The following is a 16262-nucleotide window of genomic DNA, read 5'->3' as shown; positions in this document are numbered from 1 at the left end:
GGGAACAGTCACAGAATGTGTAGGAATGGGCTTCTAGGCTCTGTGGCTGGAGATTCAAGTCCAGGAGAACACAGGTCCCAGGGTAGGCAGAGAAAAACAGTGGAAGAGTGCCAACAGAATGCTTTGAAATGGAAAATTTTAAATGTTCCCTCCAAAAGGAGTCCCAGATAACCACACAAAAGAGGACTTTGCTGGGCAGGTCCATCGCAATGGTTCAATAACAAGACACAGACAGACTGGGAAAGAAGGAAGTTTATTTCTGCAGCCACTTACAGGGAGAAGCACCGGGTAACTCACCAGATGAACTCAAAGTTACAAGTTTTTTTTTTTTCTAGTGCTTATATACTTCTTAAGCTCCATGTGGGATTGCACCTACAAGCAGGAGTGTTTCATTCAATCAGCAGCTAATTTTTAACTCGGGTCTAGCGTCTGGAAAGATTTCTCTAGAGTCTTGGTAAGTTTCTGAATCTTAAGACAGGCCAAGGTGAATGTGTAAGAATGCTATCATTATTCTATTCAGAATTTAGGGTCTGAGAAAACCCAGGCAGGGTCTCAATGGGTTGGTTTTCACATTCCATCCCTGATACTCAGGCACCAGTTTCTTCATTTCTTTAACGTTAACTTATGCATTCATCAAAATTATAGTAAAGGGTTAGTAGAAACTGTTCCGGTTGCTATTGGAAACCTGGCCTGCCACACTGCCATAGTAACTGAAGCCCACTACAGAACATCGAAAATGCCTGCGAACACTGACTTTACTGACCATTCAATTAAATTGCAGAAAAGCAAGCTCACGCTGCCTCCCTGATCTGTCCTCCAGAATTGCTAGTTAGAAACGTGCACATTGTCCTAGGTTCAGTTTTGCAAAGATGGAGTCTGTCAGTGAAAGCATTTGTTTGAGTTCATGCATTAAGGTCTGCTTTGTCTATTTCTTTTATATTTGTTTACTTGTGTTTTTTTGAGACGGAGTTTCAATCCTCTTGTCCAAGCTGGAGTGCAATGTGGCGGTCTCGGCTCACTGCAACTTCCGCCTCCTGGGTTGAAACCGTTCTCCTGCCTCAGCCTCTCAAGTAGCTGGGATTACAGGCATGCGCCACCATGCCCGGCTAATTTTTGCATTTTTAGTAGAGATGGGGTTTCACCATGTAGGCCAGGATAGTCTTGAACCCCTGAGCTCAGGCAATCCACCCGCCTCGGCGTCCAAAGAGCTGTGATTACAGGCATGAGCACCCTCGGCCGGCCTATTTTATTTTAAGATGAAGTCTTGCTCTGTCGCCCAGGCTGGAGTGCAGTGGCACGAGCTCGGCTCACTGCAACCTCTGCCTCCGGGATTCAAGCGATTCTTGTGCCTCTGCCTCACAAATAGCTGAGATTACAGGCGCCCGCCACCATGCCTGGCTAATTCTTTATTTTTAGTACAGACGGGGTTTCACCATGTTGGCCAGACTGGCCTCGAACTTCTGACCTCAAGTGATCCGCCCACCTCGGCCACCAAAATTGCTGGAATTACAGGCGTGAGCCACAACACCCAGCCCCATTTCCTTTATTTTATTTATTATTTCGAGAAGGAGTTTCGCTCTTGCCATCCAGGCTGGAGTGCAGTGGCGCGATCTCGGCTCACTGCAACCTTCACCTCCTGGGTTCAAGCTCTTCTCCTGCATCAGCCTCTGGAGTAGCTGGGATTACAGGCGCATGCCATCATGCCCAGCTACATTTCCTTTATTTTATTTTTTATAATTTACTAGCCTGTTTGTTGATAACAAGACTGGCGGTGCTCAAGGTTGGTCTGGGTGCTCACCGGGCGGTGGGAGTGGACCATGTGGGAGGGTCTCCAGTGCCTGGTCCAAATCTGCAAGAAAGTGCAGGAAACGGCACTAAGGGTGATAGTAAAGTTTTGGTTTGGCGGGGCGGGTAGGCGTTCCAGCGCAGAAATGCGCAGGAAAGGTTTTGCTGTGCTTGTAGGCAGGTCATCCCCAAGAGCTTATTGGCTTGCAGTGAGACAAGGTCGTGCCACTGCACTCCAGCCCGGGCTACAGAGTAAGACTCTGTATCAAAAAAATAAATAAATAAATAGTGAATGAGTATCCATTGATGTATGAAATGGCTGCATTAAAGGAAAACTAGCCAAGAAAAGACAAGGCAAAAAAAAGTCAAGGATCAGTATGAAAAATAAATATATTTTAAAAGATTTGTTTTTAAAGCAACAACACGGGTTTAAATTTTAAAGGGAAAGAAGTAGCTCCGAGATAGAGGAAACAGGATGGCTTCTGAAGAAGGGAACATTATTCTTTGAAATGGAAAGAAATTATGACAAGAGGGTAGCACAGACTGAAGAGGTGGAGGTAAAAGGGGGTTCTTGGCCAGACACAGTGGCTCACACCTGTAATACCAGCACTTTCGGAGGCCAAGGCAGGTGGATCACCTGAGGTCAGGAGTTGGAGGCCAGCCTAGCCAACATGGTGAAACCCCGTCTCTACTAAAAATACAAAAATTAGTTGGGCATGGTGACAGGTGCCTATAATGCCAGTTCCTTTAGAGGCTGAGGCAGGAGAATTGCTTCAACCCAGGGGCGGAGGTTGCAGTGAGCCGTGATCGCGTCACTGTTCTACAGGCTGGGTGACTGAGGAAGACTCTTTCACAAATTAAAAAAAAATTTTTAAAAAGTGTGTGTGGTGGGGGTATCTTGACTTTTCTCCATGTGTCTTAGGCCACAACTCTTACATGGTAACTTGCAGAACAGATTCCTCAACCAATACCTTTACGGTGCTGCCTCCCTGATGGGCTGGGTTCTAAACAGCAATGCCTTCCCCATCTTCTCAGTCCTTACTCACCTGGGCACCATCCTCCCAGTACATCCCTTGAAACCCTCCAGGGCTCTTTCCCTTGCTCCAGTAAGGAAATCACTTCAGGCTTTGGATAGAGAGACCTGTTTATAAGAAAAGAAGTAAGATGGCCAGGCACAGTGGCTCACTCCTGTAATCTCAGCACTTTGGGAGGCCAAAACAGGTGGAGTGCTTGAGGTCAGGAGTTCAAGACCAGCCTGACCAACATGGTGAAACCCTGTCTCTACTAAAAACACAAAAATTGGCCAGGCGTGGTGGCGGTTGCCTGTAATCCCAGCTACTCAGGAGGCTGAGACATGAGAATCTCTTGAACCCGAGATGAATGTTGGAGTGAACTGAGATCGCGCCATTGCACTCCAGCCTGGGTGATAGAGTGAGACTTCATCTCAAAAAAAAAAAAAAAGAAAAGAAGTAAGACATACTCGTGCTGTACCTGAATTCAGTTAGTCCCTTAGTACTCACGAAGGACTAGAGAAAGGTGTAAAGGTCTGAAGCATGGAGAAGATGGAGTGACCCCAAAGAGCTGCCCATCTATTAATCTACAAAACATAAAACAATTCCCTAGGCAGCAGGTGAAAAGTCACCCAGAGAACTGAAAGCTACACCCAAAATTCATGAGTTATTTGGGGATAGACATCCTTACCTAGTGAGACCAGGCTGCTATAGTTCTCCATCATTACATCTCTGTATAAGTCCTTCTGAGCAGCGTCCAGGCACTCCCATTCCTCCTGAGAGAAGTCTATAGACAGATCCTGGAACATGCCCAACCCCTGAAATGACAAACCCAGGCAGCACTGTTGAAATTAAAGGAAAGGTTTTTAAGACGAAGGAAGAGATGGAAAGGTGCTGAAGGATGGAGAGAATATAGTGAGTGGACCGGCTAGTCTGAGAGTGGGGAAGAGTAAAAAAATTAGTGTAACTTCAACAAAGTACCTCCGTGTTCATGAATATTCCTGTTGTGGCCAGCAAACCTCCTTCATAGAATGAGACATTCCCAGTATTCCATGGTTAGAGCTTGGAATGAATAAAGTACATTGATATATAATATTATTTCCCAAATAAATGAAATAGAGTTGAAAAGCACACAGCAAGCTGTAGGCCTGGCAAAGCTTCAAGAATATTACAGTAAACATCTGATATGCAAGTTACTATTTACAACAAAAGCTTAATAAATAGGCACTTCCCCCTTACCATTTTCTTTCTTGTTTTTTTTTCTCGTTTCATTTTTTTGTTTTTGTTTTTACTTTAAGACAGGGTCTCGTTCTGTTGCCCAGGTTGGAGTACAGTGGCACAATCACAGCTCACTGCAGCCTCAAACTCCCAGGCTCAGGTGATCCTCCCACCTCAACCTCTGTATTAGCTTTGACTATAGGCATGCGCCACCATGCCCAGCTAATTTTTTTTTGTATTTTTAGTAGAAACGAGGTTTTGCCATTTGGCCAGGCTGCTCTCAAACTCCTGAGCTCAAGCAATCCATCTTTGGCCTCCCAAAGTGCTGGGATTACAGGCATGAGCCACCACACCCAGCCTTGTCTCTTTCCTTAAAGGAAGACAGGATCTTTCAAAAATATCTACAAAAAGTTTAAAAACCTCTATTGGCCAGGCATAGTGGCTCGCACCTGTAAACCCAGCACTTTGGGAGGGCAAGGAGGATGGATCACCTGAGGTCAGGAGTTCGAGACCAGCCTGACCAACATGGAGAGACCATTTTAGTCTCTACTAAAAATACAAAATTAGCTGGGTGTGGTGGCACATGCCTGTAATCCCAGCTACTTGGGAGGCTGAGGCAGGAGAATTGCTTGAATCTGGGAGGTGGAGGTTGCAGTGAGCCGAGATCTCACCACTGCACTCCAGCCTGGGAATAAGAGTGAAACTCTGTCTCAAAAGAAAAACAACAATTACAACAACAACAAAACCTCTATTGCACTTTGATAATTAGTACTTCCATAAAATAGTATAGATAGTACTTTGATAATTAAATGTACATTGGCAGGGTTTGGTAACCCACACCTGTAATCACAGCACTTTGGGAGGCCAAGGCAGGTGAACTGCTTGAGCTCAGGAGTTCAAGATCAACCTGGGCAACATGGCAAATCCCAATCTCTACAAAAATATATATCATATACAAATTAGCCCGATGTAGTGGGACATGCCTCTAGTCCCACCTACTTGGGAGGCTGAGATGGGAGGATTGCTTGAGCCTAGGAGGTCAAGGCTGCAGTGAAATGTGTTCCTGCCACTGCACTCCAGCCTAGGCACCAGAGCAAGATCCTGTCTCCAAAAAAAAAAAAAATATCAGGCGCGGTGGCTCACGCCTGTAATCCCAGAACTTTGAGGCTGAGTAGGGCAGATCATGAGGTCAAGGGTTCAAAACAATCCTGGCCAACATGGTGAAACTCTGACTGTACTAAAAATACAAAAATTAGTTTGGCATGTTGGCGCGTGCCTGTAGTCCCAGCTACTCAGGAGGCTGAGGCAGGAAGAATTGCTTGAACCCAGATGGTGGAGGTTGCAGTGAGCCAAGGTCGTGCCACTGCACTCCAGCCTGGTAACAGATCGAGAGCGCGTCTCAAAAAAAAAAAAAAAAAAAGAGTGGGTATCATGGTAGGAATAAACTGCACACAGGTCAGACAAAAGTTACAAGGGCCTCTGCCAGTATAAACAAGCTTCCTGTGAGACACCTGGTCATGGGTCAGACACTTGAGCATTAGGCTGTGGGCCAGGAAAAAGAAATTTCTGGTGAAAGGCTACTCTAAAGACCCACAGGCCCCTCCCCTAGAGCCCCATTAGAGTGAGGTAGAGTTTATAGCCATTCTCCTGAGAGACCTCAAGACCCAATTAGAAGAAAACCATAACATTTGTTATATAGAAGGCATTTTCCAAACAGTAGTTCATAGATAAAAGATATTGTCTTCCTTTGGGTATAAAACAAAATCTCAAGATACACGAAAACTGTTTTGCTTTTACTGAATAATTTTTGTGCATATGTGTTTAGCTGCAAGTGGCTAACATGCTGTGATTTTCTTTCCTTTCCCTTTTTTTTTTCTTGAGACAGTCTTGCTGTGTCACCCAGGCTGAAGTGCAGTGGCCTGATCTTGGCTCACTGCAACCTCAGCCTCCCATAGCTGGGATTACAGGTGCCTGCCGCCACACCCAGCTAATTTTTGTATTTTTAGTAGAGACGGGGTTTCACTGTGTTGCCAAGTCTGGTCTCGAACTCGTGGCCTCAAGTGATCCACCCATGTTGGCTCCCAAAGTACTAGGATTACAGGCGTGAGCCACCATGCCTGGCCAACTCTGATTTTCTAACTTGCCTCATGTATCAGGTTCATACTGGGAAAAAAACAGGTCAGAGCCATTGGAGCCATGTGTACAGATGTGCAGTAGCTCTGCTAGTAACACTGCTGCTTGCTTCAGCTCTTAAGACAAGAGCTCTGCCCTTCCTCTAGCTGTCTCTGATTCCCCCTAACAGATGGATAATCATGTTACTCCATTAGATTCACTTTCAATATCCCATCATTAGATTAAAACCAACAGGCTAAAAAGATAACTTGAGGAAATGCTTTCAGGTCCACAGTGTTCTCATAGGGCCAGTATCATTTAGACATGTCAGGACTGTGGTTGCAGGGGACAGAATGGAGTGTCATCCTTAACTGGCCATCCAATGTCATCAGCATGAACAGGAGGACTTTATAGGATATTATCTGATGTTTTCTGAATATTACCTTACAAATGCTCCTTTATTTATAACTTAAGAATAGGGATCCTGTCTTTTAAAGCTTTATACATCCTCAAGTAAAGGTTTTTCATATTAAATCCATTAATAATATCTAAAGGCTGACCTGGAAATTCCATTTCTAAGTATTTATCCAAAGTAAAGAAGTTTTTTCTTTTTTTGAGATGGAGTTTCTCCCTTGTTGCGCAGGCTGGAGTGCAGTGGTGTGATCTTTGCTCACTGCAACCTCTGCCTCCTGGGTTCAAGCGATTCTCCTGCCTCACCCTCCCGAGTAGCTGGGATTACAGGCATGCACCACCACGCTCAGCTAATTTTGTATTTGTAGGAGAAACGGGGTTTCTCCATATTAGTCAGGCTGGTCTCAAACTCCTGACCTCAGGTGATCCACCCACCTTGGCCTCCCAAAGTGCTGGGATTACAGGTGTGAGCCATCATGTCCTGCCAAGATTTTTTTTTTGAGACAAGTCTCAATCTGTTACCCAGGCTACAGTGCAGTGAGGTGATCACAGCTCACTGCAACCTCTGCCTCCTGGGTTCAAGTGATTTTTGTGACTCAGCCATCAAAGTAGCTTGGAATACAGGCACACACCACCATACCCCGCTAATTTTTTTTGGTATTTTTGGTAGAGAGCAGGTTTCACCATGTTAGCCAGGCTGGTCTCAAACTCGTGGCCTCAAGCAAGGCCACTTTGGGAGGCTAAGGTGGGCAGATCATCTGAGGTCAGGAGTTCAAGACCAGCCTGGCCAACATGGTGAAACCCTGTCTCTAATTAAAATACAAAAGGTAGCCAGGCATTGTGGCAGGTGCCTGTAATACCAGCTACTCGAGAGTCAGAGGCAGGAGAATTGTTTCACCCTGGGAGGCGGAGGTGGCAGTGAGCCAAGACTGTGCCACTGCACTCCAGCCCAGGCAACAGAGCGAGACTCTCTACCAAAATATAAATAAATATAAAAATACAAAAAAGCCAGGCACAGTGGCTCATGCCTGTAATCCCAGCACTGTGGGAGGCCGAGGCAGGTGGATGACTTGAGATCAGGAGTTCCAGACCAGCCTGGCCAACATGGCAAAACCCTGTCTCTACTAAAAATACAAAAATTAGTCAGATGTGGTGGCTCACCCTCTAACCCCAGCTACTTGGGAGGCTGAGGCAGGAGAATCGCTTGAACCTGGGAGGCGGAAGTTGTAGTGAGCAGAGTTTGTGCCATTGCACTGCAGCCTGGGCAACAAGAGTGAAACTCCATCTCAAAAAAAAAAAAAAAAAAAGGATACAAAAAATTAGTGGGGTGTAGTGGCACATGCCTGTAATCTAGGCTACTTAGGAGGCTGAGGCAGGAGAATCACCTGAACCTGGAAGGTGAAGATTACAGTGAGCTGAGACTGCACCACTGCACTCCAGCCTGGGTCACAAGAGCCAAGAGCGAGAATCCATCTAAAAAAAAAAAAGAATTTCTATTTGGGGGACAAAATAAAAGAAATGGAGTGAAAGAGATGTAAGGAAATTGAAAGTCAACAGGCTCATAATGCCAATAAATAATGATGGAACAAAGAAATCAGTATTGGCTAAATAAAACCAACGTGTTTTTAAATATTTTTTCAAAATTTAGACAAAGTTTTCCAGTACACTGAGACACTTCTACTATCAAGACTATAATATTGGCTGAGCACAGTGGCTTATGCCTATAATCCCAGCACTTTGGGATGCCAAGGCAGGAGGATCGTTTGATCCCAAAAGTTCACGTCAAGCCTGGGAAATATAGGGAAACACTGTCTGCAAAAATAAAATAAAATAATAAGCCAGGCATGGTGGTATACATCGGTGAGCTGTGACCACCCCACTGCACTCTAGGCTGTGTAACAGAGAAAGACCCTGTCTCAACAAAAAAACTAGAATATAGAATAAATGACATTCGGGTAAGTGGAATATTAGGTGTTCAATAAACATAGGTTATTCCCTCCCCATCTCCATAGAATCATCAATTTTTTTTAAAGAGAAGTTTTGATTAGAATCTAAAAATATCAATACTTGTCTTTCTAAAAAAGGAGGGAGGATTTAAATATAACAATTTCTTGGTTATTTCTATTTTTTTCATTGTTGCTTAATATTAGTAATGAAGATGCAATTGCTCCCTTTCAAACATAGTCTTAATTAGTTGCACAAAATGCCACCTTATAGTCTGATGTACTTCAAATTTCCCTATCTATGAAAGCTAAATTTGGATATTATCATCTCAAGGATATTAAAATCTCTGTCTTTAAATCTATCTAGGGTTCTACATTTTCTGTAAGCCTTAGTGAATCTCACTATAGTCCTCCTTCCCTTTAAAAATGCAGTGATAGGCCGGGTGCAGTGGCTCCTCCCTGTAACCCCAGCACTTTGGGAGGCTCAGGTGGGAAGATTGCTGGAGCTCAGGGGTTCAAGACCAGACTGGGCAACATGGCAAAACCCCGTCTGTGCAAACATTACAAATATTAGCCCGGCATGGTGCCATACGCCTATAATCCAGCTACTTGGGAGGCTGAGGAGGGAGGATCCCTTCAGCCCTGGAGGTCAAAACTGCAGTATTCCCTGATCCTGCCACTGCACTTTTGGAGGCTGAGGCAAGTGGATCACCTGAGATCAGGAGTTCGTGACCAGCCTGGCCAATATGGTGAAACCCTGTCTCTACTAAAAATACAAAAATTGGTTGGGTGTGGTGGCAGGTACCTGTAATCCCAACTATTCAGGAGGCTGAGACAGGAGAATTACTTGAATCTGGGAGGCAGAGGCTGCAGTGAGCCGAGATTGCACAACTGCAGTTCAGCCTGGGCAAAGCAGAGTGAGACTCTGTCAAAAAAATAAAATAAAATAAATAAAAAATAAATAAATAAATAAATAAAGAAGAAAAAGAAAGAAAAAGAAAATCAGTGATAGGTGAGTCACCTCATGCATATAATCATAGCACTTTGGAGGCAGAGGGGGAGGATCACTTGAACTCAGGAGTTCAAGACCAGCCCAGACAACATAGTAAGTCTTCTTCCCTACTGAAAATTATTTTTAATTACACCACAGTGCTAGTGTGTGCCTCTGGTTTCAGCTTATTTGGCAGGCTGAGGTAGAAGGATCATTTGAGCATAGGAGATCAAGGCTGCAATGAGCTGAGATCGTGCCACTGCACTCCAGCCTGGGAGACAGAGTGAGACCCTACCTCAAAAATAAAAATAAATACATGAATAAAAATTCAGCGATGGAGTTGATGGACTTGAGGTTGAAGACCCCCAACGTGTACCCGTTTGGAAAAAACTCAACCTGTGTTCTTCCTCTTCTTCACACCAAAACCACAACAATCAACCCAGAAGACTTCTGTGGCCTCAAAATATGAGGAGATTTCTCCCTATCAGCAAGCAAGGAATCAGTTCTGCAGCAGACACCAGTTGGGTGTCTACCAATTCGATTCTGACACTATCTACCATGAGATAGTGTCACCCCACCGATTGAGGGCTCAGCCCCCAAAACTGCCCCCCTTTCAGACACCAGTCACAAGTCCCAGCCTCTGGAAATTATGACTGATGGGTTTAATTTGGAGTTCCTATGACCCCCTCTTTGGGTTTGATTAATTTGCTAGAATAAAATGCCTCACAAACCTCAAGGAAACACATTTACTGTTTGATTATAAGGACATTCCAAAGGATATAGATGAAGAGATGCCTAGCGCGAGGTATAGGAGAAGGGGCACAGAGCTTCCATCCCCTCCCTGGGCATGAACCTCCAGGAACCTGCATGTGTTCAGCTCTCTGGAAGCTCTCCGAATCCACTCCTTTTGGGTTTGTAAGGAGGCTTCATTACATAGGCATGATTGATTAAACCATTGACCACTTGCCATCAACTCAATCCTCAGTCCCCTCCACTCCCCAGGGGTGGGAGGGTAGGGGCTGAAAGTCCCAACCCTCTAATCCTGCCTTGGTCTTTCTGATGACCAGCCCACATCCTGAAGCTATCGCTCAATCACTAACATATAAAAAGCCAAAGCCTGGGTGCGGTGGCTCACTCCTGTAATCCCAACACTGGGAGCCTGAGGCAGGCAGATCACTTGAGGTCAGGAGTTTGAGATCAGACTGGCCAATATGTTGAAACCGCGTCTCTACTAAAAAATAAAACAAAGACAAAAATTAGCTGGGTGTGGTGGCACATGCCTGTAGTCTACTCGGGAGGCTGAGGCAGAAGAATTGCTTGAACCCAGGAGGCAGAGGTTGCAGTGAGTGGAGATTGCGCCACTGCACTCCAGCCTGGGTGACAGAGCAAGACTCCGTTTTCAAAAAAAACAAAAAACAAAAAACAACAAAAAAAGCAAGCCCTTAGGACATTCCAAGGATTTTAGGAGTTGTATGCCAGGAAATTGGGACAAAGACCACATCTGTATTTGACAAAATCACAGAACCGTATGAGTATTTAATTCAATACAGACATGGAAACTGGCCCAAGCATTTACTCACAGATGACTGGGAAAATCCCTGGTCCTGTGGGTACAAACTATTGATCAAACCCCCAATCTCATTCCTACCCCTAAAATACAGCAGAGTGAAAGATCTTATTACCTATTTGGACTGACATTAACACCATCCCTTAAACTGCATGGCTTTCAATCCCAGGGCTATGGCATGTGATGCCACATAGAATATGCACGAATCTTCTCTCCAGCAATTGAGTTGTTAGGATAAAGGCTCTTGTCTTTACCTTCTTTCTCTCACAGCCAAGAATATTAAAGAAGGTGGACACAAAGGATGAGGTTGGAACGGAAGTTTAATAAGCAAAAGAAGAAAGCTCTCCCAAGCGGAGAGGGGACCCAAAAGAGGGTTGCCAACTAGGAGGCTGAATCTGGGGGTTTTGTGAACTGGGAAGGTGAAGAATGTGCTCACTGGTCTGTGGGCTGTCTTGGAGAAAGCACTACTTAGCTTGGCCCGGGAACTTAGCCTGGGACCAATCAGAGGCTGAAGTGAAAGCTTGGCCCAGGACCATTCAGGGGCTGAAGTGAAATTTGGGCCCAGGACCAATCAGGGGCTGAAGTGATGATTCCTAGAGGTTCGGCTCACAGTCCAAAGCATGTCTAGAAAAGGAAAGTGGCCGCCGGAGCCTGTTAGTCCAAGCTGCACCGTTTTGTAAGCCCCCACCATTTCACAGACCCTGGTCAGAGGGAAACATTCCACTGGGGTTTGGACTGCGAGAAACATCCTCCCCAACCGCCTGACTTGCTTATCACATCCTGCTGGGGAAAGGCCCAAGAAACATCCTTATCAACATTCTCCCAGGCAACAAGCCATACTGCACAGACCCCTCCTGCCCAGGCCTATAATTACTCCAGCCTGTAAGCGGCAGTGGGCTCTGGCATTTAGTTGGTCCCCTCCATAGAGCTGCCAACTCTCTCTCTTTCTTTAACCTTCACTTTCCCTTCAAAATCTAACAGAGCTCACCGCATACACGCCCACAAAAAAAAAGCGACTATTTCCTGGAAGCCCGCTGGTCACACAAAGAACAAAGGCATTTCTATGTTGGGCCTAGGTCCCTTATTAATGCAGCTGAGGAATGTCTTTAGGACAACCCCCTTTGCTAGTTTTCCTTCTCTGTGCCTGCAGCCTGATTTTTCAGGCTCTTTCGCTGTTTAAAGGAGTTTTACCGAGGACCCGCCCTAACTCCCTAAAGGGTTTTTTCTCTCAAGGGAACACACAAAGTTCCAATCGCACACATGCCTCCCCATATCCACTTACCCTCTGCTTCACAGCCAATCACACTCTCCTCTCTCACACAGACCACGGGGCCACACAAGTTGCACCTGCACAGCCACAGACCTGCAACTCACGCACACACAGTACTGCACACACACGCAAAGTTACACACCCACCCTGGGACACGCATCCCCAACCACACAGTCACCGGTTGTCCACATCCGCACACACAACGCGGCTCGTCCAGGACACACACATCCACTCCGAGCGCGCACAGTCACAAGCGCCCACCTGATCACCCAGAGTCAGCACCACACAGCCACAGTCACAGACCACGAAGACCCACGGCAACCATCGCAATCACACACGCAAAATCCTCTCCTCAGCCCTCCACACACAAAAGGACCGGAGCCAGATTCCTCATTCTCAGCTTTCTCTAGTTCTGCTTGGGGCCAGCCTGGCCAAGTTACTCCGGACTCCGAGGCGGAGCAGCAGCTAATTGTGCCCAGCGAAAGATTCTGCCACCTGGCTAAGAGGAAGCCGAAATCTCGCGAGATGTGGTGTTGGCCTGCGGGATCCTCCAGGAAATGTAGTCCAGAGCCCGACTGCTCCCCTACTAAAAATACAAAAATTAGCCCAGCCTGGTGGGCGCCTGTAATCTCAGCTTCTTGGAAGATTGAGGCAGCAGAATCGCTTGAACCTGGGAGGTGGAGGTTGCAGTGAGCCGGGATCGTGCCGTTGAACTCCAGCCTGGGTGACAGAGCGAGACTCAAAAAAACAAAGTAAGCAGACATGTCTGCTGCCCACGTGAGGTTTACATTCTAGTCTGGAGAAAAAAAATATTTTAAATTAAAAGGGGAAAATGAAGTAATTTTATATTGTGATAAATACTATGAAATAAATCAATAGGTGGTATAAGCAGTAACTTGAGGGATACTTCTGTAGCATTGATAGGACGGGTGTCTGAGAGAGAACCCTCGAGCTTTGGTGGTGAGGAGCCAGCAGTGTGGAAGGGTATTCCAAGCAGAGGCACACTTACACTGAAGACCCTGAAAAATCAGAGAGCGCTTGGAGCGTTCCAGAAACAGAAAGCAGCCTGGTGTGACTGAAGATTAGCAAGTGAATGGGAAATTAGTTTAGATTTAGGATGCAGAGGTCGGCATTTTCGGATTCATATGAGAAAATGATAGTGCTGAGATTACAGGCGTGAGCCACTGCACCCAGCCCCAAACCAAATTTTTATAGCAGCAAGAATAGATGTTCTGGTAGGGTCAGCGTCTAAAGATTTTACAAACAATATCTCTTCTTCTAGTTTGCAGTCATTATTGAAATAACAAACATAATCCTATTGTCAGGCCTTACTCTCAGTAACTGATTTCATTGATCTGAATACAAAACTTACTTCATTAATCAGCTACTCTTTGGTATTACCTGACATCTCATTAATGCATCTTTGAATTGAATTATTGCTCAATAGGAGTGATTGTGAAATAGTGGCAATGTGTTACATCACTATTGAAGTTACCGTCTCTAATGTGAGTCCTATGACAGTTTCAGCAAGTATAAAGTACGATGGGGTTTTACAATGATTTCTGTAATATTTTCTTTTTTTTTGAGAGACAGTCTCTCTCTGTTAGCCAGGCTGGAGTGCAGTGGCATGATCTCAGCTCACGGCAAGCTCCATCTCCAGGGCTCAAGTGATTCTCCTGCCTCAGCCTCCTGAGTAGCTGGGATTACAGGCGTGTGCCACCACGCCCGGCTAACTTTGTATTTTTAGTAGAGACGGGGTTTCACCATGTTGGCCAGACTGGTCTCAAACTCCCGACCTCAGGTGATGCGCCTGCCTCGGCCTCTCAAATTGCTGGGATTACAGGCGTGAGTCACCGTGCCTGGCCTATTTCTGCAATTTTATAAGGCAATTATTTCATCATAATTTGTTTGCTTATCCTTTTTTTTCTTTTTGAGACCGAGTGTTGCTGTATAGTCAAGGCTGGAGCATGGTGCTGCAATCTCAGCTCACTGCATCCTCCGTCTCTCAGGTTGAAGCGAGTCTCCTGCCTCAGCCTCCCGAGTACCTGGAATTACAGGTGCACACACCATGCCCGGCTAATTTTTGTGTTTTTAGTAGAGACAAGGTTTCACCATATTACCCAGGCTGGTCTTCAACTCCTGGGCTCACGTGATACACCCACCTTGGCCTCCCAAAGTGTTGGGATTACAGGTGTGAGCCACCTCACCCCACGGCTTGTCCTTCTTAAATAGGAAGTAATAGTGTTACAGTTCAAAATTCTATTTTAAACTTTTTAAATATTCTGTTTCTCGACTTTATCAGGATGTTTCTTTTTTGATGATCCACAAATCTTGATGATTTCATAGCCCTGTTTGTGAAAACAAACAAAAAACAAACAAATAAAAGCTATTATTCATAAGAAACAAGCTGTTTTGAGTTAAATGGGGTTTTCAATAAAACCATAAGCTAGGCTGGGCGCGATGGCTCATGCCTGTAATCCTAGCACTTTGGGAGGCCGAGGTGGGTGGATTGCCTGAACTCAGGATTTCGAGACCAGCCTGGGCAACAGGGTGAAACCCCGTCTTTACTAAAATACAAAAAATTAGCTGGGTGTGGTGGCATGTACCTGTAGTCCCTGCTACACAGGAGGCCGAGACAGGAGACTTGCTAGAACCCAGGAGGTGGAGGTTACAGTGAGCCAAGATCATGCCACTGTATTCCAGCCTGGGCAACAGAGTGAGACTCCATCTCTAAAAACAAAAACAAACAAACAAACAAAAAACAAAACCAGTTGGCCAGATATTCACTCATTCAGATGTAGTCAACACTTTTCATTTTCAACACTTAACACGATTAATGCTAGGTTGAATTACTTTCATAATAAAATAATATTTCAAATTATTTCATAATATGAAATAAAGTATATATTTCATAATATATGCTTTCAATATAAAATATAAACTATTTTACATAATTCCCAAAGCACTGAGGATCAATCATAAATACTATCCACAAGGCAGCCAACAGACACACACAGACCACCTCTCATATAACTTTGGGATAGAGCACTCAATTAAGAAAAAGTCTTCCAGGTATAGCCATCAATTTGCCTTCATTTTGTAGCACTGATCTTGCAATGATTTTTTTTTGAGGTGGAGGCTCACTCTGTCACCCAGGATGAAGGGCAGTGGCACGATCCACTCACTGCAACCTCTGCCTCCTGGGTTCAAACGATTTTCCTGCTTCAGCCTCCCATGTAGCTGGGATTACAGGCAGGTGCCACCACTTCCGGGTAATTTGTTTTGTATTTTCAGTTGACACAGTGTTTTACTATGTTGGCCAGGCTGGTCTTGAACTCCTGAGTTTCAGTGATCCACCTTCCTTGGCCTCCCAGAGTGCTGGGATTACAGGTTTGAACCACTGTGCATGGCCTGATCTTACATGGATTTTTTATCTTCCATAAAATGATTAATGCTGCCCATAATATTTGAGAGAAATTAAATACCAAGGAGTAAAATTTTGTGCAATAGGCCAGGCACGGTGGCTCATACCTGTAATCCCAGCACTTTGGGAGGCCGAGGCAGGCAGATCACTTGAGATCAGTAGTTCTAGACCAGCCTGGCCAACATGGTGAAACTCCATCTCTACAAAAAATACAAAAATTAGCTGAGTGTGGTGGTGTATGCCAGTAATCCCAGCTACTTGGTAGACTGAGGCAGGAGAATTGCTTGAACCCAGGAGGCAGAGGTTGCAGTGAGCAGAGATTGCAACACTGCACTCCAGCCTGGGCGACAGAGCAAGCCTCCATCTCCGAAAAAATAAATTGTGGTACATGTGCGCAATGTGCAGGTAAGTTACATATGTATACATGTGCCATGCTGGTGCGCTGCACCCACCAACTCGTCATCTAGCATTAGGTATATCTCCCAATGCTATCCCTCCCCCCTCCCCCCACCCCACAACAGTCCCCAGAGT

General features: G+C 45.3%; 2 long non-coding RNA genes across 10 annotated transcripts in view; one reads left to right on the top strand and one right to left on the bottom strand.

The window, feature by feature from the left end:
• Nucleotides 1-16262, top strand: part of LOC129051058 (uncharacterized) — a 92094-nt gene that overhangs the window by 35087 nt on the left and 40745 nt on the right. For 7 of the 9 annotated variants that reach the window (XR_010138139.1, XR_010138138.1, XR_010138134.1 and 4 more), the window contains one exon: nucleotides 336-454. The exons of the other annotated variants lie outside the window; for them this stretch is intronic. This is a non-coding gene — a long non-coding RNA (uncharacterized LOC129051058). The remainder of the gene's footprint in view (nucleotides 1-335; nucleotides 455-16262) is intronic. 9 annotated transcript variants of the gene reach the window in all.
• On the bottom strand, nucleotides 451-3963 carry LOC129051060 (uncharacterized). The gene is made up of 4 exons (XR_008515050.2): nucleotides 3777-3963; nucleotides 3487-3613; nucleotides 2832-2926; nucleotides 451-1849 (listed from the first exon to the last, which is right to left on the bottom strand). It is a non-coding gene; the product is annotated as an uncharacterized LOC129051060 (long non-coding RNA).

Source organism: Pongo abelii, chromosome 19 (genome assembly GCF_028885655.2).
Source record: "Pongo abelii isolate AG06213 chromosome 19, NHGRI_mPonAbe1-v2.0_pri, whole genome shotgun sequence".
NCBI classification, from domain to species: Eukaryota; Metazoa; Chordata; class Mammalia; order Primates; family Hominidae; genus Pongo; species Pongo abelii.
This window is presented reverse-complemented; position numbering and strand designations above follow the sequence as displayed.